This window comes from Carassius gibelio, chromosome B16, assembly GCF_023724105.1.
Source record: "Carassius gibelio isolate Cgi1373 ecotype wild population from Czech Republic chromosome B16, carGib1.2-hapl.c, whole genome shotgun sequence".
In the NCBI taxonomy this organism is placed as follows: domain Eukaryota; kingdom Metazoa; phylum Chordata; class Actinopteri; order Cypriniformes; family Cyprinidae; genus Carassius; species Carassius gibelio.
This window is the reverse complement of record NC_068411.1, coordinates 9,584,377-9,609,994: the sequence shown is the minus strand read 5'-3', so window position 1 is coordinate 9,609,994 and position 25,618 is coordinate 9,584,377. Positions and strand designations below refer to the sequence as shown.

Here is a 25,618-nt window from a genome sequence, read left to right as displayed (position 1 = left end):
TGAGAGAGATGTGTGGGGAAGTCGTGGCCTAATGGTTAGAGGTTGGGACTCGTAAACTGGCAGGAATTGTAGGTGGGGGAGTGTATGTACAGTGCTCTATCCAATCTTTAATACCATTACTGAGGTGCCCTTGAGCAAGGCACTGAAACCCCAACTGCTACCTGGGCACTGCAGCATAAATGGCTGCCCACTGCTCCGGTTGTGTGTTCACTGCTGTGTGTGTGCGCACACTTTGGATGGGTTAAATGCAGAGCACGAATTCCAAGTATGGGTCACCATATTTTGCTGTATGTCACATCACTTTCACTTTATTCTCCATTCCTCTTGTGGATTTTCCCCCGTTCATTTTTCATTAAAATACTGTTTAATTCTTATCCGCATCTCTTGCATTGCTTCTTGCAGCGAACCATGACAGAATACCCAAACCAAAACACTTAACTCTTTGTCTACTGTCCGTTTTTTTATTTTTTATTATTGTTTTGTTTTCTGTTTTTCTTGTTGTTTCTATGGATTCCCCCACCATCAGGTTCACCGCCCTAGCCTGCATGGTCCTCTTCCTCTTGGAGTATGCGGTTCAGCCAGCTTGCGTTTGACGATGCTGTGCTGAAATTAGTGTTCTGGATTGGGGTAAACTATTGCTGCCCATCGACCTCCCAGACTACCAGACTATGCTGGATGGAAGTAATTATCTGCTGGAAGGGAGCATTTATCCCTGATCTGGAACACGGTCAGACCCAGTGCCCAGCCCACCATCTCCCGCTGCACGGAGCAAGAGCCCAAAGCCCACCAAAGAGGGAGAGCCAAAGCACTGTTGCAATTGATGAGCCATTGGCCAGGATTGCGACAGAGTTTTAGATCACCACGGAGCCATAGCCTCACGGTTCATCAGACCAGGTGCGAGTGCCGACTATAATGACCACCGCGAGGGAAGAAGCCACGGACAGTGAGAGTGTGGAGAGGATCTCCGCCCCCTGCACCGTGGCTGAAGTGAGCTATTTTTGGATCATGGGCTGTGTCTCTCGAAGGTAGAGAGGGTTCCCATTCCTGAGTTTAGCTTAGAGAAAGTTCCTGTTCCCATGTCCAGCCCTGAGAGGGCTCCTGGTCCCAAGTTAAGCCCGGAGGCTAACAAGGGCCTGACCACCCTTCCCTGCCACCTCCTCTACTGTCATCTGTATATTGTATATTGACTGTATATTGACGAAAAAAAAAATGTATGTAAAATGCATGTAAAAGTGTTGGTAAAAGTAAAAATTGGTCAGTTTAGTGCACACATAGTCACAATGAAATGAAAACTCAATACTAAAATGTGCTCTTCTAAACTGTTTGTCTTTAATTTGTGGTGTTGGGATTTATTTCTTATAGAATCTGTTCATGGTTCATCCAGCACAAAAATGATTGACTGATTCATTTGAGGCCCTGAGTATAATGCAGTGTATTTTCAGTCCCTTGTGTATTGAGATATTAGTCTGCTGTTTATCACTGTTTTGAATTATACATATGTATTTACGTGAATTTGAATTACCAGTAATTTTATGCCTGGAAAATATATATCATCTGATGATTTTATCTGTTGTTGTCGGGATTAAAGAGGAAGTCTGAGACTCAGAGGTGGTTCAGTCCACACCCTCTCAGCATTCTGGTCTGGGTTCTCAGGGCTCTTCCCGGGGCCGATTCAGTCCTATCTCTCTAATGTATTGCTGATGCCTTGCATATTGAAAGTTATAAATTGTACTTGGCACTGCAAGTTGAGGTGCATAAATTGGAATTGTGGGATGTCAAAGAGTAATATACATAACATTATTCATAACGGAGCAAGATTAAAGCTCTCTGCAGAGAAAGCCTATGTGTGTCTGACATAAGAGCTAATGCAGGCCTTTATCAGGCCGTTCTGTCAGTAATAGATATCCCTTTGGGTTCTGTGCACTGTGTTTCACTGTGCTGATAGAGCAAAATAAATTAGGCCACAATAATACTCTTCAGGCCGCTGTGTTTCCCCTGCAGTATTTGCGCTTGTTCCCATTGTGTGTGCGAATATAACGCTATGAAAAATAGCTCCATAAATCTGAGATAACGGCCAGAATTTTGCTCTGTTAAGACATATGTTAGGGGGAGACCAGAGCGATGCTCCTCTTCAGTGGGTGAAGTGGGTTTTATTTGGCTCGAGCTCTTTATTGTCCTCTCATACTCTGACCTGAGGGAGAAGCACTGGTTTACACACAGAACAAGGCGTTTCTGAATGTAGATTTTGTCCAGATTGGTAAAAAAAAAATAGTTTTTCATAAGATCAAACATTGTCATCAGTTGGTTTATTTTTTTCCTGAACCCAAACTGTACATTTTTGATGTGTATATGTCACAGGTCAGGGGGGCCAAGCTGGACTGCGCCCTCCCCTAAACCAGGACCACCTCGAGGAGCGTATCAGAGGGAAGAGTCGGAGACAGAGAATAAATTTAACAAGTTTTATTTTGAAGTAAAAACAAATTGGGAATCCTAAACTAAAATCTTCTTTGTTACCCTCAGGGCTTGAAGGTAAACAATGCAGCGACCGGGGACTCTCCCGCCCTCTTCCTCTGTGCGGGCCCCGCAATAGATGGACAGATGGGTGGTCAAGTAGGTATTTCACAGGTGGGAATACAATCGGCAAGCCCGCAGTCTGGTAAGTCTCCTCTGGTAATTAAATACTTCCAAACTCCCTTCCCTTCTTCACAGATGCAGAATTTGGGACGGATGGATATCGGTCAGGTCCGTACACGGCAGATACACAGCCTTGAGGTGGGGATGTGTTTGGCAAGTGAGGGGTCCGGTAAGTCTCCTCCCGTAAGTATGTAATTCCAGCCTTCCTTCCTTCTTCCACAGGTACGGAATTTGAGGCGAATGATATCAGTCAAGTACGTATACGGCAGGTGCACGGTCTTACAGTAAGGTGGCTTCTCCTGACACCGTCAGAGTGGATATTCCAGACAAAGCGTGCCCCTCTCACGTTCGTGACAAAGGACAGTCACCTCTCTCAGCACAGGTGGGCCACAAGGATGCAACAAACTCTAAGTCAACAGGCTGTGCAGGGTTTCTACTGAAACAGACAGAATGGATGCTTCAGACAAAGTATACAGTTCACATGCGTTGGAAGGAACGAACACTTCTCACAATACGGATGAATAGCAGGGATACAGCAGACTCGAAGTCAACAGGCTGAATGGGGCTTCCTCATACAGATGAGTAGCAGGGATACAGCAGGCTCGAAGTCAACAGGCTGAATGGGGCTTCTTCTGAGACAGACAGAATGGATGTTTCAGGCAAGTATACAGTTCACATGCAGTGGAAGGAGCGAACACTTCTCACCATACAGTTGAATGGCAGGGATACAGCAGACTCGAAGTCAACAGGCTGAATGGGGCTTCTTCTGAGACAGACAGAATGGATGTTTCAGGCAAGTATACAATTCACATGTATTGGAAGGAGCGAACACCTCTCACCATACAGTTGAATGGCAGGGATACAGCAGACTCGAAGTCAACAGGTTGCACAGAGCTTTTCTGAGGCAGATAGTAAATATTTCAACAGGGCATCTCTTCTCCTATTAGCACAACAGAGGGGTTAATTCACATCCCAGATGATAAATCCTCAACATCCAGACAGTTGGAACAAATCAGTGTCGCAGGACTCTTACTATTGACAGTCAGCCCTCATGACACATAGAGAGTGCATGGCAAACAGGAATGTAGCTTACACACACACACGACAATTCCACTTCAAACATATATTGTGGGGGGAAACATCAATTTTAGCCACTGCAAACTCACTTCACGACGTGCAATTTAAAGCCAGCACTCACATTCGGGTTTCTGTCCGAAGGGAAGGGCGCAATCCTCACTGCCACTGAGGATGTTCTGAGATGTTTTTCTTCACAGTCACAGGCAGAGTTCACATCACCATTTATAGAGGAGGGAGAGGTAAGAAATCGGTAATGAATCAATACAATCCACTCAGTGATATTTATGATCGTGATCCAAACACTCCAAACCACATCCAATTCAGTGTCAAACGTGTGCAATTACAAGACTCAGTTCTCAGTTACTCAGCTCCTCTCCAATGCAAACAGGGTAATTCACTCTCCTGCTGTTGTTCTCGAATCCCTCATCAAGCAACACTGTCCTCTTCATTCACCCGTCCTCCAGTAACTATTACCACCCAATAAAACGACTTTTCACAAGGGAGAAAAACCACACGCACCACCTCTCTCTCTTGCTTTTTATCCTCTCCACTGTTGATGAGGCCTCACGCAAACTCTGAGTATATCCCCCACACCTGTTGCCAATCCATCATTTGGGGTTGTCACAGCAACAAACGCACACACAGGCCTGGGAACAGGGTTACACTCAAAGCGTTCCCCCGGGAACACTGCTTCAGCGGGAATAAGTTCCACATGCCATTTGTCACACTGTGACATATATGCTAAAATATAATTAAGTCTGGGTTTAAATGGGTCATATGATGCAAATAATTTTTTTTTCTTTCTCTCTGGAGTGTTACAAGCCCTTGGAGCATAAAGGAGATATGTAAAGTTGCAAAGACTAAAGTCTCAAATCCAAAGAGATATTCTTTATTAAAGTTAATACTCTGCCACACCCCCGAAACAGCTCATCCACATGTTTACGTCATTATATGGAAATATTTGTGTAATGCCGCCAAAATGTTCACGCAAAGAAAGGCGGCGTGGTCTCAGTAATACAGTTAGTGTCGAAGCAGTCATGTCAGGGAGATGTGTGTGTATCTAGGAGAAAGCAGAAGCACTTTATTTGGCCTTCTTAAAGTAGATGCATTTAGAAATCTTTAACATACTTAGGCAAGGCAAGGCAATATTATTTATAGGGCACAATGGTAATTCAAAGTGCTTTACATAAAAGAAAGTAAAATAATAATGAAGAAAAACAATAACAAGAATAAAATAAAACAAGCAATTTTAAAACTTTTTAAATTATTACAAAAATTACTTATTTAAAATTAATTTAAAACAGTTAGAAAATGATTTTACATAAAATAAAAGAGGAAGTCGAGGCCTTATAGGTTAGAGAGTCGGACTCGCAATCGAAGGGTTGTGAGTTTGAGTCTCGGGCCGGCAGGAATTGTGGGTGGGGGGAGTGCATGTACAGTGCTCTCTCCACCTTCAATACCACGACTTAGGTGCCCTTGAGCAAAGCACCGAACCCCCAACTTCTCCCGGGGCGCTGCAGTATAAGGATATCATAAGCAGGACGCAAGGACTGGTGTGATATGCTCAGATTTCTGGTTCTAGTCAGAATCCTGGCAGCAGTGTTCTGGATGAGCTGCAGCTGTCTAATGGTCTTTTTGGGAAGGCCAGTGAGGAGCCCATTACAATAGTCCACCCTGCTGGTGATAAAGCATGAACAAGTTTCTCCATGTCTTGACTGGAAACAAAACATTTAATTCTTGCGATGTTTTTTAAATTATAGTATGCTGATTTAGTTACTGCTTTGACATGACTACTGAAACTCAGACCGGTCTCCAGAACCACACCAAGATTCCTGACTTGATTTTTAGTTTTTTGACCCCTAGAGTCAAGGTATGCATTCACCTTGAACACTTCATCTTTGTTTCCAAATGCAATGACTTCAGTTTTTTCCTTGTTTAACTGAAGAAAGTTCTGGCACATCCAACTATTAATTTCATCAATGCATTGGCAGAGGGAGTCAATGGTGCTGTAGTCATTTGGAGATAAGGCTAGGTAAATCTGGGTATCATCAGCATAGCTGTGATAGGCAATTTGGTTCTTTCTCATTAATTGACTTAGTGGAAGCATATACTTACAACAGAACAGCAACAGGTTTTATGGACGACCATATCATGAACCTAGTAGAGGAGGACAGTCTGTCTTTGCTACGACAATCTGGCACTTCTGAATCAGCTACTTTAAGTATGTTTTGTTTTTAGTTTAAGTATTTGCTACTGAATGTTCTAATTTGGAGTTTTGCATGTTGCCCGCGTGTGTGAGAAAGAGAGAGAGAGACAGACTCAGAGAGAGGGAGAGAGAGAGAGGGTAACACAGTGGAGTCATCTCTTAACCGTCCGTGGCTTGTGTTCTGCAAACACATACGAGCTTCATCACTGTGTCTGTTACGACTCTGTTCCTCTTTCAGACTTGAACTGATGGTAAAACTAAGCACATTATTAACTGTCTTTACCTTTATTTTGAAAGATGAAGCTCGCGATAATGGAAAGGGGTGTTACATTTCTGACAAGTGCTTGCAGTGTTCTGCCAATCACAATGCACTGGGTCAGCTGGCCAATCAGAGCAGACTCTGCTTGTCAGAAAGAGGGACTTTGTAGAAATCGAGGCGTTTGAGGGAGGCGGGGCATAGGGGACCTACAATAATTGTTTTTTGAACATTAAAGCATGTCAAAATATTATGTTAAACCACATATACAAAATAATGATCTTTAGAAAAACATGATATGACCCCTTTAACTGCAGTGAGCAATGCTCTTCAGTCACAGTCTGCATAGGCAGATCGATTTGCTCAGCATTACTCCATTCATTATTGCACCATTAGTCACTACAGATTGATCAATACATCATGCATAGAACACCTTGAGCATGGGTGTCTGGAGCCATTGTGACCCAGAAGATAATGACTTCTTTATTCAAAACAACGCTCACTCCAAAAAGGCAGGTGGAGTGAGTGTTATTGTGACCCGGCGCTGGGAGAGGATTCTGTGAGATTATAAGAGAGGAGTCTGAAACAGCTGACTGCATGAAGGAAGATCTGAGATCGTCTGGGGGAGCTCTGTGTGGGAGGCAGTGAAAGGGCTTGAAAGAGTGAGCAGACACAAGCAGTTCACTCCTGGAGACCTGGAGATGTCAGCAGACACTGAGCTCTTTGTTGCAACTGCTGCTGCTCAAGTCTTCTGCTACAATTTGCTATGGTAGCTGCCAGTAAATAGTGCTGTGAAATTGATGGCATCTCCATCTATTAACTAGTTAATAGTGTATTCAATATTTACAGAAACACACCACTGACGCCAGTTTCTTTGCGAAAATGCTAAAACCACCACATGCAGTGAAATGCAACAAACTGGTATAGACTCTCGGGTGTGATAATTATTTCAGATGCAGATGTTCGGAGAGAGAAAAAAAAATAAAAACAATTACTGAAATCAACATTTAGGCCTAATAACTAACAGGTTCTGTAGTTTGGTCCTGACCCAAACTATTCCAAACTCAGAGAGTTGAATTGAGATGTAGTTCCTGTAGGTTGAATGCATTTCTGAGTTATATTCTCCCTCACTCTCTCCTTTGGGTTTAAGCTCAACATCCCCCATTGAAGTGCATTCTAAGATTGATTTAAGTCTTAGAGTTTGGCCAATATGAGGTAATTTAATAACACAGTAACTTTGCTGCCTGTGTTGTTTTAAACATCAGGAGTTTTGTCTAGGTATATGGCTTTGGAACAAAACTATTGAAATCCAAACACACCTGAAGCTTGTTCACTCTTGTGTCTGTGTGATCCAGCATCAGTATCTCTCTTAAGCATGACACAGTTGTGTAATCACCTTCATGCCTGCTCACAGTATCACACCAGCTATTCCCCAGACATCTCGAGCTGAGCAACAGAAGATTAGACGACTCCATCTGCAGCAATTACAGGAATGACATGCACTTCATGGCAATTTGAGCATTTTGGTGGTCCTCCACCTCTCTGGGATGAGGCCCACTGAGGTTCTGGGGCTGAAAACATGCAACGTACAGGCTCTGTTCTTAATAGTTGAGGGTGTTGGAGATCAGGGTGAAGATAGTCTGGTATTTCATTGTCTTTGACCTGTCCGTGTGATGTTGGAAATGTTCAGCAGGCTATGAAGAGAGTGTTACACTCATGTTATTGCCCATAAATAAACACTTAGAACCAGGGTTTAATTTTTTATGAAGGTGATCATGCGCAGCTCAGTCTCGTAACCCTTCCTAATCTTCACGCTATACAACCTAAAAGTGGTCAACCTGTCCCAGAGGACCGTTTCAGTCATCCGGCAAGCCATTTCGGCAAAGACTTGACCAGAAATAGGAAGGGGAAAGACGAGTGAAGATGTAAGCTGTAGGTGCTGGGCAACAAAGGTTCAGTTTTCTTCAGACAAAGCCTTTCAGTTGCGCAATCGAAGAAGCCGTTGTCTCACCTTGACAGCTCCTCTACCCACAATGCACTAAGTGGATGATTAAAAAGAAATGGAGGGTTTTACTGCGGGGTATGCGTGGCCTCCCTGGAGTCCCTGGAGCCGCTGAAGCGCGGAGCTACAGCTGTCCTCCAAACAAGACCGACATTCTTTATTTATTTCTTATGAAATATTGATGTGTGTTATGAAAGGTTTAAAATAATGTGTCTAGCCTCCTCTGGCCTGGCCACGCTGTTTTCTAATGCATAAATAATTCGGGGCCCTCGGACAGAGAGCCGCACATTAGGTGGGGATGTAGCCAATGTATCGCATTCTTTCTGCCTGAGAGCAAAAGCCGCCTCTCGTAATTTCCTACATTTATACAATCGCTTAATAATTGATGAACAAATTTAGGGACTAAAACTCCAACACAATATGACTTTATGTCACAGGGTTAGTCCCTGCAGATCGGGGACCAGGCCGGCGAAGACTCTGCTATTTGATTTCTGATTTCCTGGCGTCCTGCACGCGTTCTGCCCTTGATGAGGTCTGGCTGTGCATGGCTGGAGATAAGCGGCATTTTAGCCCATTATAAGGCAAGGGGGAAATGTTTTGTTTCTGAACACAAATGGGTTTTTCACACTGACATGAACCTGGTTTGATTGCTTTGCCGATGCACAGATGTGATGGGATGACCTCTCGCTTTCTCATCTTAATATTGAGTGTGATGTACAATTATGCACACAGTTGTCAGCCAGATCTGTTTGCTTGATTCGGGAATGAAGGCAGTGAGGGCCGAGTTGCAATTTCATTCTCAATGCTTTAATTAATCTACAGCTGCTCGGATGACGCCGGTACAGTTCGCAGTGGTGCGATGCCATCCTGATGCTGCTGCCAACTTGAAATAAAAGAGACCATTTAGCCGACCGATTTTTTTTATTTTAAATGCTCCGGGCGCGATTGAAATGGTAGCACTAATGGACAAATTGGCATTCTGGTCTAATAAGGTGTGAGGAAATCGTCCAGACTGGATGAGAAGTGGGTGTAAAGATGAAGGAATTTTCCATTTAACCTCAAATGACCAAAAGAATGCGAAAGTCATCGGTGCGAGACGTTTGTATCGACTGTTACACCTGAGAGATACACACTTCCATCCTGATGACTCTGGGCATTGATTTTAGAGTTTGCTTGTGCTAATGTGCCCTCTTCGTCTTTCCCCTCCTGGGGCGCCACAGACTCACTCGGAGGTGTTACGCTAAATACAGACTGCAGCTTTAGCTGGGCGACACGTTTGGTGCTTTTTTGTGTCTAATGAGAGATTGCCGTCGATGGAATGATCAGTTTAACTTTTTTTCATTTTCAGAGCAGCAATAATAAAGTAATGTAACTGTTGAACAAAATTAAGTTTATTTTTGATGCCATTCAAGGCTGTAAAATAAATACAAATAAAAGTGTCAATAAAAATAAATGGCGTTACCTTAAAATGCATTATTATTATTACTATTGTTGCTGTTGTTATATAATAATAATATTATTTATTTTGTATTATGGCTTAACAATTTAACTGATGCAAGAAATTGTAGCTTTCGTAATGAGTTCTTTCTTTCTTTCTTTCTTTAAATGTCATTAAAGCTTGTAAATAATTTAATGTTTTATTTAAAAAAATATTGTTAAAATACATTTTATTTTTAATGTTATTCTTATTACATGCTGGGTGCATTTAAGCTTTTGAAATATGGTACAATTTTATTTTATTCTATTTATTTATTTATTTATGTATTTATTTATATTATTATAATTAATGGCATTCAAGGCTGTAAATAAATAAAAATAAAATTGTTAATAAAAATAGATGATTAAAATCCATTATAACTATTAGTGATAATGGAGTTTAATGCTACTACTACATGTTAAATGAGTTTTTATATTAGTTTGGCATTTAAAGATTTTTGATGAGGTTACATTTTAATAAAATTCAAGGTAACAGCTGATATTGATTTTTGGCATTGTGGTATAGAAATGTAATCGCTTTTGGCGGCAGTGTGTCAATTAGTGCATGTGACAATCTTTAAGGGCCAATGAATACAAAAATGAGTATAGCAGCTTTGTACTTGAGAGGTTGACATTCTCTGGCATATCCTTTGGGTTTTACTCAAGAACTTTCCATAAACAGAGATGACCTCAGGACCCCGCCTGACCTCTTCAGATCAATGACAACTTCTCCTCTTCTCTCAGAGCTGCCTGTGTAAAAATAGTGCCGGAGGCAAAGTTGGCCATTTTCAGTTGTGAGTGCTCTTTACAATCAGTTGACCAATCTTTATGATGAGCATCCACAGCTGCACACACACACACACACACACACACACACAGCACTCAATAAAGCTCGATGAGCCCAGCCTGCATCCCACCGTTTCTAACCGTGATTAATCTGATAAATAATACATATATCAATCTAGCTTTCAGACAAGGACAAATTTTTAACAGCAGGAAGGCACAAGACCCCCTTTAACTGCTGCGTGTAGCTGTTGAATTAATTATTTAATGATTGATTTTTGGGGAAATGAGAAAAGTTTTGATTAATACTGTCCGGTGTTGGTTGTGTGTTGTTTGATATATGTCAAACGTTTCAGTCTTCCTTCACCTGGCCTCAGACACACACCTCGTCCTCACATGCAATTGTGCTTTTTCCTTTTGCTTTTTTTTTTCTTCACACTTTAAAAAAGCCTACAGGCACTTGACACTGGGATCAGATGTTGGTCATCTCAGGATAAATTAAAGTAACAATTTCCAACACCTTGTGAACATGGTGGCTTTGAATAACCTCCATTCTGTCAGGGTTCACAAATGTTTGGTAATGGAAGCGTCCAGAACTGTATGTGCAATATGAATTTTTCATCAGGTCAAATTCTCTTCTCTCTTCAGTGTTTGTTGAACAGAATTGCATCAACCGTTTAGAAAAGTTATTCCTCTGGGCAGATTGAAATGTAAATTCTGCTTCCTTAAAGGTTTTCACACGTGTCCTTGTACAAATGTAACACCTTTCCTACAAGAAATAGCACTTGAGTCTTAATCACAAATTAAGCTACATTTACAAATACACAATTCAAATGGAATATTTAAACTCGCCTTGTTTATTTATTTATTTATTTTTTGATAGAAGATAAAATTTTAAGTAAAATTTGTGAGATGCAAATATTGAAAATGTCCTAGAAGTATACATCTCACAATTCTCAATCTCACAATGGTGAAAAAAGTAAGAATTGCAAGAAAATACTAAAAAGCTAAATCTGAATTTGAGAAAAAAGTTTAAATTCTTTCTTTCTTTCTTTCTTTCTTTCTTTCTTTCTTTCTTTCTTTTCCATGGTGGAAACGGACTTCCTTACAAATGCAATAACTGCTAAATTATGATTATTATCATTAGTACTAGAAGTATGAACTCATACAGTATTTATTGAATATATAGACTATTTGTACTTTTAAAAATGCATTTTTCACAACGCATTATTTCAAAGGCAACATCTTTAAGATTAGAGCATTTTAATCTATAATGTTTTTTTTTTTTTTTTTTTTTTTTTTTTTTTTTTATGAACCGTTGATTTCAGGATGTCTGGTTAGGTTTAGTGAGAAGTGCTGGTTGTCTTGAAAGCACAGATCTTTGTTTTGCTTACCATCCTCATGCAGTCACTTGTCCCTTTACAGTCCGCACATAAACACAGGCTTGCCCTGAAGGCGGGTCAGGGGACCCAGGGTTTAATAGGGCCAACAACCCAACAAATCCTGCATAATATATTTCCCTGCCCAGAATGAAATAAATAAATGAGCAAATATCTGTTTGTGATCCGGGCGAATCAGTTGTGGACTGACAGAGCACATTGTCTGAGGCAGCTCTACCGGTTGTTACAAGCGTCAAGACATTAGGCCAAACAATAGCTGGATTGGCAGCATCATCAATCACATGACCTGACAGGTGACTTCAGTTTGTTTATTCCTCTCTGCATAATAAGTGATCGGATCAGGTTTAATTAGATATTGGGTAATCAATCATTGCCAACAAGGTACTTGGCTAGCAGGTCTCAGCATGTGGCGATGTCAAAAAATAAATGACAAAAGCAAAACCCGCAGAACAACAGTCAAGAATTAACACATGCTATTAAGAGGTCCAATCGGTGCTTTTGAGACGCAGCCTGATGAAGACAACGATGTCGGGTGCAATTAACTCTGCCAGCAGCATAGGCTATTTACATAATGAATGAGCAAATGCAATTTTAATTTGTTTGGTTCGCACTAAAATGCAGAAGCTACAGCAGAATCCTTGAAAGAACATGCATTCCATGTGCACATAATGACAATTGCCACAGACATTTTAACTTGTTACTGGAAAATAAGTCTTGATGCTTAATATGATAGCTGGTCCAGATCACATATTAAGGGCATGGAGCATGTATTGCAAAATTTCAATGTAAGAAAACCCACAGAAAAGTAATGCAGAATGAAGCATCTGCGCTTGTGCCTCTGAGTGCCGCTGATGAGGCAGTTACAAGTTTACAACATCTGCCTACTAATGTTTGATCAGTGATAAAATATGCCAAGGTGACAACATCATGCTGCCCTGCATTTCATGAATCAGGGGCCTGTTAAAATTTCAGCGGGCCCAGCGTAGAGCCCTGCTGGACCTCGTGCACCCTGAACAGTGTACAGGATTGAGAAAACTTTATGAGATGTCAGAAACAATATCCGGTATATGTATTTCGTGCATTAACCTTCTCTGACGTCTGTGTTAGCTCTACTGCACTGCTGAGAGTTTGCTTCTGGTTGAAGGGCAAAAAAAAAAGAAACAAAGAAAATCTCATCCAAAAATCAGCACTTCATGTCATCCTGCGCTACTGTTTTTAGATGGGCTAAACGAGTGAACGCAACAAAAGGCTGCTGTGTGGAGAACTGTTGCGTCCTGTGGTGAGCCGTCCCCAGGCCTGCTTTGTTGTGGATCTTGCGTATGCCAAGCCCATTCTCCAACCAAATGTCATCTGTCAGCGCACGGCTCATCGCTTCAGCTAGGTGCATCAAGCAGAGACGCCTCTCGGGTGCCCATGCCAGCAACCATATTGTGTTGGGTGAAAGAGCATCTCTTATTTGAGAAGATGCTCACTGGCCAGATGTGATGCCACCATCTATATCAGAATGACAGCAGTGAATGTGCAGCTGGATATGGATGTACAATGAATGCGTTTTGATTGAGATGACCTATTTATAGATTTGAAGTCAATACATTGCATCAGTCCTGATATTAATACATGTCACTGTCACATTACTAGAGCTACATTTACGTGCACACAAATAATCAGTTTAATGACTCAATCAGACTCAAAAGCCAATAAACATTTCAATCTATCTGAAATAAATTTTTGGTTGGATTGAATAAGGTCGTGTAGATCTGTAAACATTGTAAACATAAATTGTAAACATTAAAATTTTCTTAGTCAGATTCAAAAATACCTTGTGCACATGTAAAGTGCCTTGATGCGTATGCTTACTATCATTTTACATCTTTGAAATGTGCAAATGTTTATTTTAATATTTGCAAACTGTATGGAGACAAAATATTTACCAATATTTGCTTTAAAAAGAAAACATAACCCTAACCCTATCAAGGCAAAAAATGACACTTATTAGCAGAATCTAAGCTGACATTTTTTGTTCTGAATACATTAAATGCACATGTAAATGAATATTCAAATCATATCGCAAGATTTAGGGATCATAAAAACTTTCAGAATGTAAATTCAGATTAAAAAAAGAAAAATTGTAATAAACAGGAAAAAAAAAAAATAATAAATAAATACTACAGTTGAAACCTGATAATTGAGACAGAGAGAGAGAAAGAGAGAGAGAGAGAGAGAGAGAGAACTGTCATAATCTAACTTTACATTTAATGTGTTTTTACAGTAAAATACTGCACCACACTTGGAAGTAAAAAGAACAAGTCATTATTATTATTATTATTATTATTATTTACAATGACGACTAACAGTCAAAGAATCCTGAGTGTGCCAGTCCACTTATGGTAGTGTTTTGTTTAAATGTTTGTGTTTCTTAGTTTTAGTTATCGGTAATGTACATGCACATGCACATCAGGGTTTTATGTTACAACTCATGTTGTTAAATGAATGTTTGTTGTATTATTTTAGTGTCATGATGGTGTTTTGTATAAATGGCACTGTGCACCTTCTGTATGTTAGTATTTATGTCCGTTTGTGGAAAAGCTGCTTGTGGTGATATTAGATTTTTTTCTTATTCTCTGTGTTATACAGAGGTTGTCAGCATTATGTTAAAGAAATGTTTAAAATGCCATTGATGAGAGTGGTTCAAAGAGGAAATGTGTCTTGCTAAGCTACAATGTTGCATTTTGAAAGCGTGTTTGGAATCTTGATGACTAAGATTCCAAGCTCTTGGATTCAGGGACACTGGTGGACTGGAGAGTGCTGTTGATCGATCGTGATGAAGACGGCCCGTCTCATCTGTTTATCTTCAGCACATGGATACCCGCGTGAGTGCTCCCTGTCTTGTGTTTGTCCCTGTTAGTAAGAGAGGAGCAGCAGCTAAATAATTCAGCGTGAGTAAGAATCAGCATATCTTAGCGAATGCTTAATGTGCCAGATGCATGCAAGGGACAGGCTCATTTCAATTAGTCCTATTGTTACTGACACTGAGGTGACAAATTCATTTCGTTACCGGGCCAGACAGTCCACGTCTCTGCTATTGTACCTGGCTTGAATGTTTACCTCCTTTTTCTTTTTTTCACTCCATCTCTCTTGACATGTTTTTGTCTTTTCCTCCACCCACTGGCATCGTTTGCAGCCCTCCCTCTGTCTTTAGTTTTTCCCTCATGCAGCAGAGCGAGTGCTTGGCGAGGCTTGTGTTACCTGAGATCCAGTGACTCTCGGTCAGGACACAGGAGCGTGTTTCTGGGGTCAGTGCGATCTCTCCGGTTAATTGGATGGGTGTAAGCTAAGCCGGTGTCATGATGACTTTGATGTGACACTGAAGAGGCCTGTGACTGTGAGGACGGACGCTGACTCACCTCCAGCGCCGCTGTTGTTGAGCTGCTCGCTAATAAAAGTGCTGCTAATCGCGCTGTATTACAAGAGGACACTCTATAGAGGGGGCTCATTAATATTTCATGCAGTACTTGGGCCGCTAATGTTTCACGTCTTTTTGAATCGGCGTTTTGTCCTACTTGTTCATGAGATTGGTAGGTTTCCATTCACTGAATCAGCCATCTATGGCTTTATCATGAGAAGCAGGGGGAAGAGAAATGAACACATTTATTTTGAGTTCAAACTGTAGACAGAAATGTTTCTTGAGCAGTAAATCATCATATACCAATGATTTCTGAAGATCATGTGACACTGAAGACTGCAGGAATGATGCTGAAAATACAGCGGAGCATCACAGAAATACATTACACTCTAACAGAGATTCACAGAAAACAGCAATAAATTATAATAAAACATTTTTAACAAACTGTAATAATATTTGACAATATTTTTCTAATAAATGAAACAATTATCTTCAGCACTGCAGCATTTGTTGAATTTATTTCAGAATTATTTTGCTTTAATATTTTACTTACCAATCTGTATTGGGTCAAGTGACTTGACCTTGATCAAATAAATGCAAAAAAAAAAAAAAAAACATTTGATTGGTACACACAGTATATAGGAATGTAAGATGTTCACTGGTCATTAGGAGTCTGTAGTTTCAAGAGTTTTGAAAAAAGTGTTGAAGCAGAAAAATGAAAATAAAATAAAAATAAATAGATCTGTTTGCTGTTTTTCAGTCTAGCTCTTGACTTCATGTCTTTCTCTCAGTCGTTGGGTCTTTAAACCTCCTCATCGGGCTGATTGGTCTCCTCATCTCCAGCGCTCTTTAATCTCATCCGCTGGCGTAATCATTCCAGAGCCAGTAACCACAGCACTCTTGATTCGCCCCGCTATTTATTAGCTTGAAGCATCTAGAAAGAATCTTTGATTAATTGGGGTTAGTCACCTCATATAACAAGGTCAAAGCTCCTGAGCTCACTGTGTTTTTTTCATTTACATCAATTAGAAGGGGGAGCCGAGGGCTAGGCGGCCCTCTCCGAAACGCTCTTGTGTGCGCCGGCCGGGACTTGTTTAAATATAACTCTAAGAGAGCAGTAATGAAGTTAATGCAAATGAGACATTCTCTCTTTCCCTGCCACTTTCTTCTCTCTCTTACATTTCCTCAGATACTGAAAGCCAATTACAAGTGAGAAGGCGAAAGGCGAACACAGAGGAAAAGGCCTTTGGAGAAACTAATAATGGCTGAAGTTTGTATGGATTGAAAACGAGATGAAAGAGAAGAACTTGTCCGAAGCGGTCGTTTGTCGTCACGTATTAATGCAGGATGAAGTCATACTCGCTGACTGTACAGGAGTCATATTCTAGCCTCGAGACACATGTGTGTTGATGTCTTACAGCAGAGGATCTGATGGCACACAGTTCAGATCTAAAAGATATATTAAAAAATGACCTTCTTAAAATATCTGGAGAGTGAAGTCATATGCAAAAAAAAAAAATGCATTAAAAAGAAAGAAAGACCATTACACTAAAGAAAGATTCAGAGAAAATACCAGTGCAATCTGAAATGTTAAAACAACAGAGCTAATGCAAGACCATCAGCTTTGTGTGACTGTGTTTGTGAAGCATCAGTGGAATCTGGAATCAATGTACACATCTTATCCATCGTTCTGGTTTCTGTGCTAAAGGTGGATGAGAAGAAAGAGAGAGACTGAGAGGAGATTTCTTGGTTTTCAGACAGAGGGCGGCCTTGTGTCACCAACACCTCTCCTAACCCCGCCCACTTATATGCAAATGAGCTGTAAATGATCACGTGGCTCTTCAGTCAGAGACTCAGCACAGAGAGAACTGCTTACTTTCACAATTTACATCATTATTCTCCTTATCCAACCCATTCCAGACCATTTTCGAGTTCCAGCTCATCTAATGCTCCAGAACAGTTTTAAGTGAGTTGTACAGGTGAATAAGACATTTTTCAAAGACAATTTCTTTGTATACGTGGAATTGTAAAGAAATGCCCAAAACTGACATTTCTGTGCTTCTTTCAACCAACCGCCAACATATCAACATATGAAGAGTTAATCTGCAAAAATACATAACTCCATTTTTAACCATAAAAAAAAAATAAAAAATAAAACATGTTTCCAATTCTGAAAATACTGCAGTTGGGTTGTTTTGATTTGGTAAAAATAACTACAAAATTGCAGCAAACTGAGACAGTAAATCACAATAAATCATGATATTTGAAAAAATAAATAAATAAATAAATAAATAAATAAATAAAAAAAACAAACAAACAAAAAAAACAAATAAAAAACTCATATAAACTCTTCATATACTCTTCCTTCTGAAACAGTGGTGAGGAAAGCGTCCTGATACACCGGACATGATGCTAGCGTCACACGTGCTCCCTGTGAAGCCTGATAAAGCAGCAGGGGGAAGCACAAACGGCTGACCACAGAGCGTTCGGCATCAGATAGAGTGACAACACGTGGATGAACACATGTTCTGGGCCGTAGATTATGACAGAGCACAGTTATTTCCTGTCCAGCTACATTTTCAATTTCCTGCCCAGCACTTTAGTTTTATTACAGTGATAAGCGGATAGCATCGGCCGTCTCCATGGGGACGGTGCAGACAATGGCCTGATAACAGCAGTGTGGAATAATAACAGATCTGCGCTGCATGAGACAGAAACTATTGTAGCAGGGCTTTGTGTGTGTGTTAATGAAAATAATAACAATCCAGCTGTGCTTCTGATAACTAGATTAGATCTGTATTAATAATCAGGCCTAATAAATAGAATGAATTCCTTAATAATGCCATCAAAGTCACTAAAATGTTGACACTCAAATATAGAATATGCTCTCTATATAAACATAGATTAAGATTTCATAACATAGCATAAGCTTTATGGATATATTATGTTATATTGATATGTTTTAATGATATATGCATGTTCAACGTTCTTTTTTTTATCATATTTGTGTGTTAATTGATTTATATGTATACACACACATATATATATATATATATATATATATATATATATATATATATATATATATATATATATATATACATAGATAGATAGATAGATAGATAGATAGATAGATAGATAGATAGATAGATAGATAGATAGATAGATAAACATTTTTGTATTTTATGTGCATAGTGCATTTTTTATAATACATTAAAATTTTATTTCCATTCAGTTTTAGTTTTAGTAAATGCAACTTTATTATTTATTTTTTCAACTGCTTACACACATTTCAAAACTTTGCCTCTTTAAAAAAAAAAATATATAAATAAAAATCTTTACATACAAATGCAATAATTGCACACACAAAATGCAAAGTCTCTCACATCTCTCGCACAATAAAGCACTGCATTCAAAATATCACAAATGCATCTGAAGAGCAAACATTTGCAAACACCTTTGCCATAATATTCAATCCTGAAAACTGAGTCAAAGGCTGAGAAATAGTTACAATTATAAAACGGGGTATAATACTGTTTAAAACCTTTCTTAATTGATGTTCATTATTATATAAAAGGCTATAATGTGTCTAAAGCATTCACATTGTATTGTGATTTGGCAAAGGGATCAGATTTTCAGTGACTGCTCTTTTATTAGATGAGTTTCAGCAGCAGCCCATGACAAAAGACAGCAGTCTCCATCTGCCATGTTGAGATTGAAAGCGATACAAAGACTGAGAGCGGCTGCTCCCTCGGAGTCTGACCTCTGTCATAAAACAGCTCATATTGTGAAGGACAGTGTCTCATTCAGACGCTCAGGCCTTTTATCAGCCCAGCACACTCACTTACACCCCAGATGCCTATTATGGGAGCATTTGGGGGGTCTGGGATACTTCTGTCAAGATTTGGACCCCAACCCCTCCAAATAAATAATAATAAAAAAAGTACATTTTCCTTGAATACATATAATATGCATAAAAAAAAAAAAAAAAATCATCATTTCAGTTGGTCCAGGTGTATATTTTCAATTGTTGCCAAATAGATGCTAGTAAACAGAAGCCATGGGCTGCGTCCGAAATCAGATTAGAAAAAGAGTTAACCAGTGGTTAAACGGCCGTTTATGGATTCATTAACTCACACACTAGCTGGCTTCACTCTGCTTTTCATAATATACTCAAGTCCTTTTGTTTTCTCTTCGAATATTCAGATTCATTTAGAAATATGCCATAACATGCATGTGAAATTGTACAGAAATGACAATTGATATTCACTTCCAGATTCTTCTCTTTGAAATAGTCGATGGCTAATATTAAACTGGCTGTAATTTGGGACAGATTTTGTCCAAAAAAAAAAAAAAAAGAAGAATTATGTTCAAAAATCTGAACTGACCTGAAATGCATTGCATCAGTCACACACTGTTTGCAACCAGTCAAAACCATCAAAGTCATGATAATGACTGATATCAAAATATAGAGCATATTTAAAGTATAATGTAATAATTATATAAAATTTAAATTAAAATATATAGTATAATTTTAAACATGAATAATATATATATATGTGCAATCTTTATTTTTACCATTTAAAATTCAGTTCAGTTAAAATTACAATCTATATCAGTTCCCACCCTCTTTGAGATAGTTAATTGGTAAGATTTAGCTAACTTGCCCGAAGAGTCATTGAACGAGTCACACACTGTTTGCAGCCAGTGTACACTATGATTAAGGTGACTAGTTCACTCCTTTTATAACTAATAAAGAAGTCTATAATGACAATAACGCAAGCGAATTAATAACCAAGCTCTAGTTTTGTGGCACATGCCACTCGCTCGCAGCGTTTAATAGCGTGTGTGTATTTTGTGTGGTTTGTTTCCGGCTCCAGCCCTGCTTTCTCGCTCTGTCCACACTGGGTCCTGATCTCCACTTACACCAATCCAAGTCAATTTGTTATTGCAAACATAAATGTAGCAGAGGGGTAACATCCAGAGATCCCAGCGATCTCCTTCACTCCTGACCTCTCATCCCAACCATCCTCTTTTGTTAGGTAAACCATTCAGCTGCCAATCATCCCGGGGCTTTTTCATTAAATTCATTAGAGCGATGAGTTCCAGCTATCACAGGAATGTGTCTGCATGTTTAATATTAGACACGTCCGCCAAGAGCTGTGGTTTGTTCTGCGCCGGACCCCAGGCCGATGCGAAAGTGCTCACCTGACTCCTCGGGCCCCCGGGAGACGTACGGACGCACAATTAAAAACCACACACACAGACGGAGAAGCGGAGAGATCTTCCCCCTCAAGCAGTTGACATTTACCCCAGTTGGATAATTGAGGAATAACATTTGCGTTACAATTTAACATGACCCCTGCCTTCAAAAGCCCTTTCATATTAGCTCTCTGAACCGACTGCAGACAGCACGGACGCGCGGCGATGGGCTACCGTCGATGATAGAAGAAAGGGAGAAACCTTATTATGACTGTGGCAGAGTCAATGTCAAGAGGAGGCGAGCTGCCCTTTTCATTCATGGGTGAACAACTATTAAGAAAAATGTATTTAAAGCTGCTGCGGGTGGAGGGGGGGTGCAGACCTGAAGCCTGAGCTAAAAGCAAAGGTTAATGGCTTGACTGTTACCTGCGCGCCGATACACAGGGGAGGAACGCTCCTCGCGCCGCTTGTTTGGCGGCCGCTGAAATTAAAGGGCTCCCACTTATTTGTAGGAGAAATTAGGAGGTTGATCTGTTTATTTGCACCAGAGGAACAAGGTCAAGGCGAGCGTTGACTGATGTCTGGTGTTTCGCTGGTGGTTCATGACCGGAATGAAAGCAGGTTTCTTCAGGTCCGGCGTGTGATCACGTAGCTGCTGATAACCAACCATCATTGTGCTAATGGACAGTATCTGAACCAGCAACACCAAGGTCATGGGTTCAGCTCCTAGGCATTCTGTGTTCATTATTTAGTTGAAGCATAGATCAAAAATCTTGTTTTAGTTATTTGAGTGCATCTGATATCATAATTACAACTTCACAACCGATAAACAAAAAAATCCCAAGAACTTTCTGTAGTTGCTTGCAGCACCAGGTTCATTACTTTAATTCAGAGAAAGCATGAAGTGAAGAAATGTATAGTTTGAATGCAAAGTCACTTTGGATAAAAGTGTCTGTCAAAGGCATAAATGTAGATGTAAATGTTCCTAAAAGAAGGTGAATGCACCATTACTGTCATTTATTTGGTTAAAATACGATGCACACTGTAGAAATGTCTTGTTTCTGAACTTAAAAAAGAAAAGTGCCTCCTGTGGTAACATCTAAACTAACTAGTTTTAATCAAAGCCACAGAATGATTTAATATGACTGAATTACACTAGTGAAGGTCATGCTCGAGGCTCATATCAGGTGGAGCACTTGGAAACACATTTTGACTTTTAGTGAGTATTTTTTTTAGCAAAGGTAATTCTCTAAATAAATGCCATAGATGTATGTAATCTTCAAAGGTCTGAAGTCCTCCTGAAGATGATTTATCCCTCAGCGCTGATGTTTTTATGCACAGAGCCATATTTCATGTGTCTGCCCCTCCAGTGCGCGGGGAAACGCCGTCATCTGACTGAGCTCCTCTGATAAATGACTGACGAACGGCTGCTACACTTTATTAAAAAGTAATAACAATTTTTGTAGGCTCCCTTCATGTTGTAAGGAGCCCATGAATCAAGGGACATTGGCTGTCTGTATCTGATAAATGCATCGTTTACCATCTGAGGAGTTATTTAGGACCGGCTATTAATTTAAATCACATTTATCTCCTCTGAATAGGGCCGAGAGCTGTGATAGGACTGCAAACGACGCCTAACTGAGGCCTTATTTATTACTACAGCACGCCAAACAAAAGCTGAATATGCTAAACAGCGTCTGCCAATCACTCGAGTCAATCTTGACCCACACGTTAGACAATCTTTTCCTCATCAAATATACATTCTGCTTCTTTAGTGCCCGCAGCAATGAGGAACCAGTGAACGGAAAGAGAGGAAGATAGAGCCGGTTCTCTGGAAGCGTTGAACTGAACTTCTGAATGTGGTCTGGATGTAAACACACGTGTGTTCAGATTCTGTGCACGCAAACCACAACGAAACAGAAAATGAGAAAGCATTGAGTTTCGACGTCCTGCTGAGAATAAGATGCAGTGCAATGGACAGTTCTTAAAGAAATACTGTGTGTTTAACCATTCATGGTGTGAGGTTACATCCAAAGCACTAGAGGTTTGACCTTTGACCCTCACACATACGTCTATATGACTGTCCTCTTGTGCTTTTGTATAACAACATAAATTGAAAATGGTGAAATATGCATATATATATATATATATATATATATATATATATATATATATATATATATATATATACTTGATTTAACACACAAAAAAAATGTTTTTGTTGGTGTTATCTGACTGAATAAAAATGGTTAATTTAAATTGCTACAACATGATTTTTCTTTAGGTTACACTTGCAATGCACAGGTGTGTGTGACTCTTGCAAAATATGCTATGGAATGGCTGTTCTCTTATTTATAGGGAACATTATGATTGTAAATGTCATTTAATGATTCATGTGAGTTTGTTTGGCATCAGACACAATGGCATCCCCCAGGCTCTTCTGACATATTTAACCTGTTTCCTTCTCAATCCCCGTGAAAGAGCCTGAGGTCTGAGGTTTGAGGTGGTCTCTCTCATTTCCTGTCAGAGGTAATGAAAACATCCAGCGAGACTCATGGTGTTTGAGTAGAGCCCCACTGAAATCACCTCTAATGATTAGTGTGTGGCAGACTTCAGACTTTGGTTTAGGCCCTTGATGAGCATGAGAACAGCCAGCAGTGTCACATGAGGAATATATCTGTGAGTGAGGTTCACCACAGGAGCAGTTCATCACATTCACACCAACACTGACGGCCTCAGCTTCATCACTACAGCTGTTGTTCTGACCCGTCAAACCCAGCCCAATCCGCTTGTCAAATCTTTCTGTAAAATTAAGAATGAATGACACTTGATGCAATGATATCCAAGTGTTTATTAAGAGCTCAAATACTGTTTTGGGAGGCCCCGTAATATAATGATTGGTGCAGATGCAATATACATATATGTTAAATACTTGAATCTGATTGGCTGATGAACATGATGATTTTATTTAAAAAATTTTAGGGATACACACGGCTAAATAAGTTCTTGAAGGCATTATGTGTTTATATCACTTTGCCAAATGGTTTTAGTCTTTTCAATGGTCCTTATAACAGCAAAATAACCAAAACCCACTGCGACACTGACCAAGCATATAAATATAGTAAACACTATGAGAAAAACAACATATTACGTCTTTATGTTTTTGCCCCAAAATTACGTATTAGTACGCAAAGTTCTCTTTAAAATAATGAACCAGTGCTCTTCTAGTAACAGTTACAGAACATTAGTCTTCCATAAAACATTAGGACAGACATTTTTTTTGACATTTTCTTTCTGAAATGTCATCTGATAATTATTATTCTTTATTTTTTTTCTCTCCATGCATTAAATGTTGCATTACATTCAGAGAATATTCAAAAGTAACTTTCCCATTTATAAACCAGTTTTATTTTCCAGTTTTGTGTGTTTTGGTAATTCCTGTGTTTTTATTCATTTTTATTTCAGTTTTAGTTTTTTGTTATTTCAGTTTATTTTATTTCAAGTATTTCTTTTTATAGTTTTAATTTTAGTTTTAGTTAACTATTATAACCCCATTCTTACAGCTTATTTTTGTCATCTGGGTTGTTTCACTCTTTTAAAAACATCTGAATGAGAAGAGAAGAAAAAAGCGGTGCTCAATAAGGACAGTCATAAGCAGGGCCAGATGTTTGTGACTGTGAATGACCTCTGACCTCCAGCAACCTCCAGCAGCTTCACATCCAGAACACCTCACACGTCACACATCATGTTTGCGTAACCCTGCGCTGGACTCATTCTGGACTGAATCACAACAGAATTAGGTTACAAGTTTCTGACAGGTCTCTGTGTGTACAGTAAAACCCCAGACGCTCCTCGGGTTAGCACATATTTTCTTTTAATTAGTTTTTCCTCCGCTTCCTTACGTCTTGAGTCTATATGGATAAGTGTGTCTTGTGAGGCTGTTAAACGTCTGTTATGACGCGCCTCCCACAGCGAACAAAAATAACTCCTCAAACGCAGTCCGTACGGTGAGAATAAAGCTGCGTGACCCGACTGAACCTCGCACATTCATACGTCTGGCTCGTGACTCTACTCTTAGCTCTGAACTCAATCTGTTTCTAGTGTTCAGTGTTTAATGCTTTAGTCCTAAAATGAGTACGACCAGACTCTGAAGTCTTCATGTTGTAGTTTTGCTTTAAAGTTAAATTTTGATGTAAATCTACGTTCCAGTGCTTTAAAGAACCTAAAAAAACAATATGCGGACAAGAAGAACTTCTGCTCACCAAGGCTGCATTTATCTGACCAAAAATACAGTGAATATTGTGAGATAATGTTACAATTTCAAACAGTATTTTTCTGTGTGAATCTGTGTTAAAGTGTAATGTATTTCTGTGATGCTCCGCTGTATTTTCAGCATCATTCCTCCAGTCTTCAGTGTCACATGATCTTCAGAAATCATGAAAATATGATGATTTACTCCTCAAGAAACATTTCTGGTTATAAACATCTATTCTGCAATGTTCTGTGCTGTTATTCTGTGGAGATCTGTGTGTTCTTCATCTCTCAGGGCTGTGGTCTACAGCACAGAACAGACACTAGATGGCTGCAGATAATGGAGTTGAGCACTAATGAATCGCTCAGTACACACACACACACACACACACAGTCAGCCTATCCCTTGATTCCCTTCTGCACACGTCTGCAGGAGAAACTCAGTCCCTTAGTTTGAGGTGCTTCGTATTTAAAGAGAGATATTGATGTCAGGTTGTCATTCACAGAGCACAATACTCATGCAAACAGAAGCGGTGTGATTTTAGACACTGTGTTAGACTGATTCAACGTCGTATATCCATTGTATGAGTGATACATACTGAAATAAGCATTAATGAATTGAATGTGTATGTCCTTATTAATGGCACATGAGCACATGAGCAATACTTATGCTTGTGTATGTATGTATATGTATCAATGAACGTACCATTTTGTAGAGTACTTGAACCAAAAGTAAATGAGATTTTGAAGAAAATGTGATTAGAAGCAAGAAAAGAATAGCGTTAGTGAATAACACACAACTGCATGTGGAAACACCACGAGCGTGAGTATGTGATGTTGTGGTGCTGAATAGTTTTTAGTCGCTTTGCTATAACTCAGACAGAAGAACACAGCATGAAGGAGAAGCAGAGTAAAACTACATTGCTTG

At 39.6% G+C, this 25,618-nt stretch overlaps 1 long non-coding RNA gene across 2 annotated transcripts; it reads right to left on the bottom strand.

Moving 5' to 3' along the window:
• Positions 1–2,445: 2,445 nt before the first annotated feature.
• LOC127975458 (uncharacterized) lies at positions 2,446–3,326 on the bottom strand. 2 transcript variants are annotated; one of them, XR_008157530.1, is made up of 2 exons: positions 3,145–3,326; positions 2,446–3,070 (listed from the first exon to the last, which is right to left on the bottom strand). It is a non-coding gene; the product is annotated as an uncharacterized LOC127975458 (long non-coding RNA). The 2 variants fall into 2 exon arrangements; XR_008157529.1 differs by having other exon boundaries at positions 2,446–3,067.
• Positions 3,327–25,618: the final 22,292 nt, after the last annotated feature.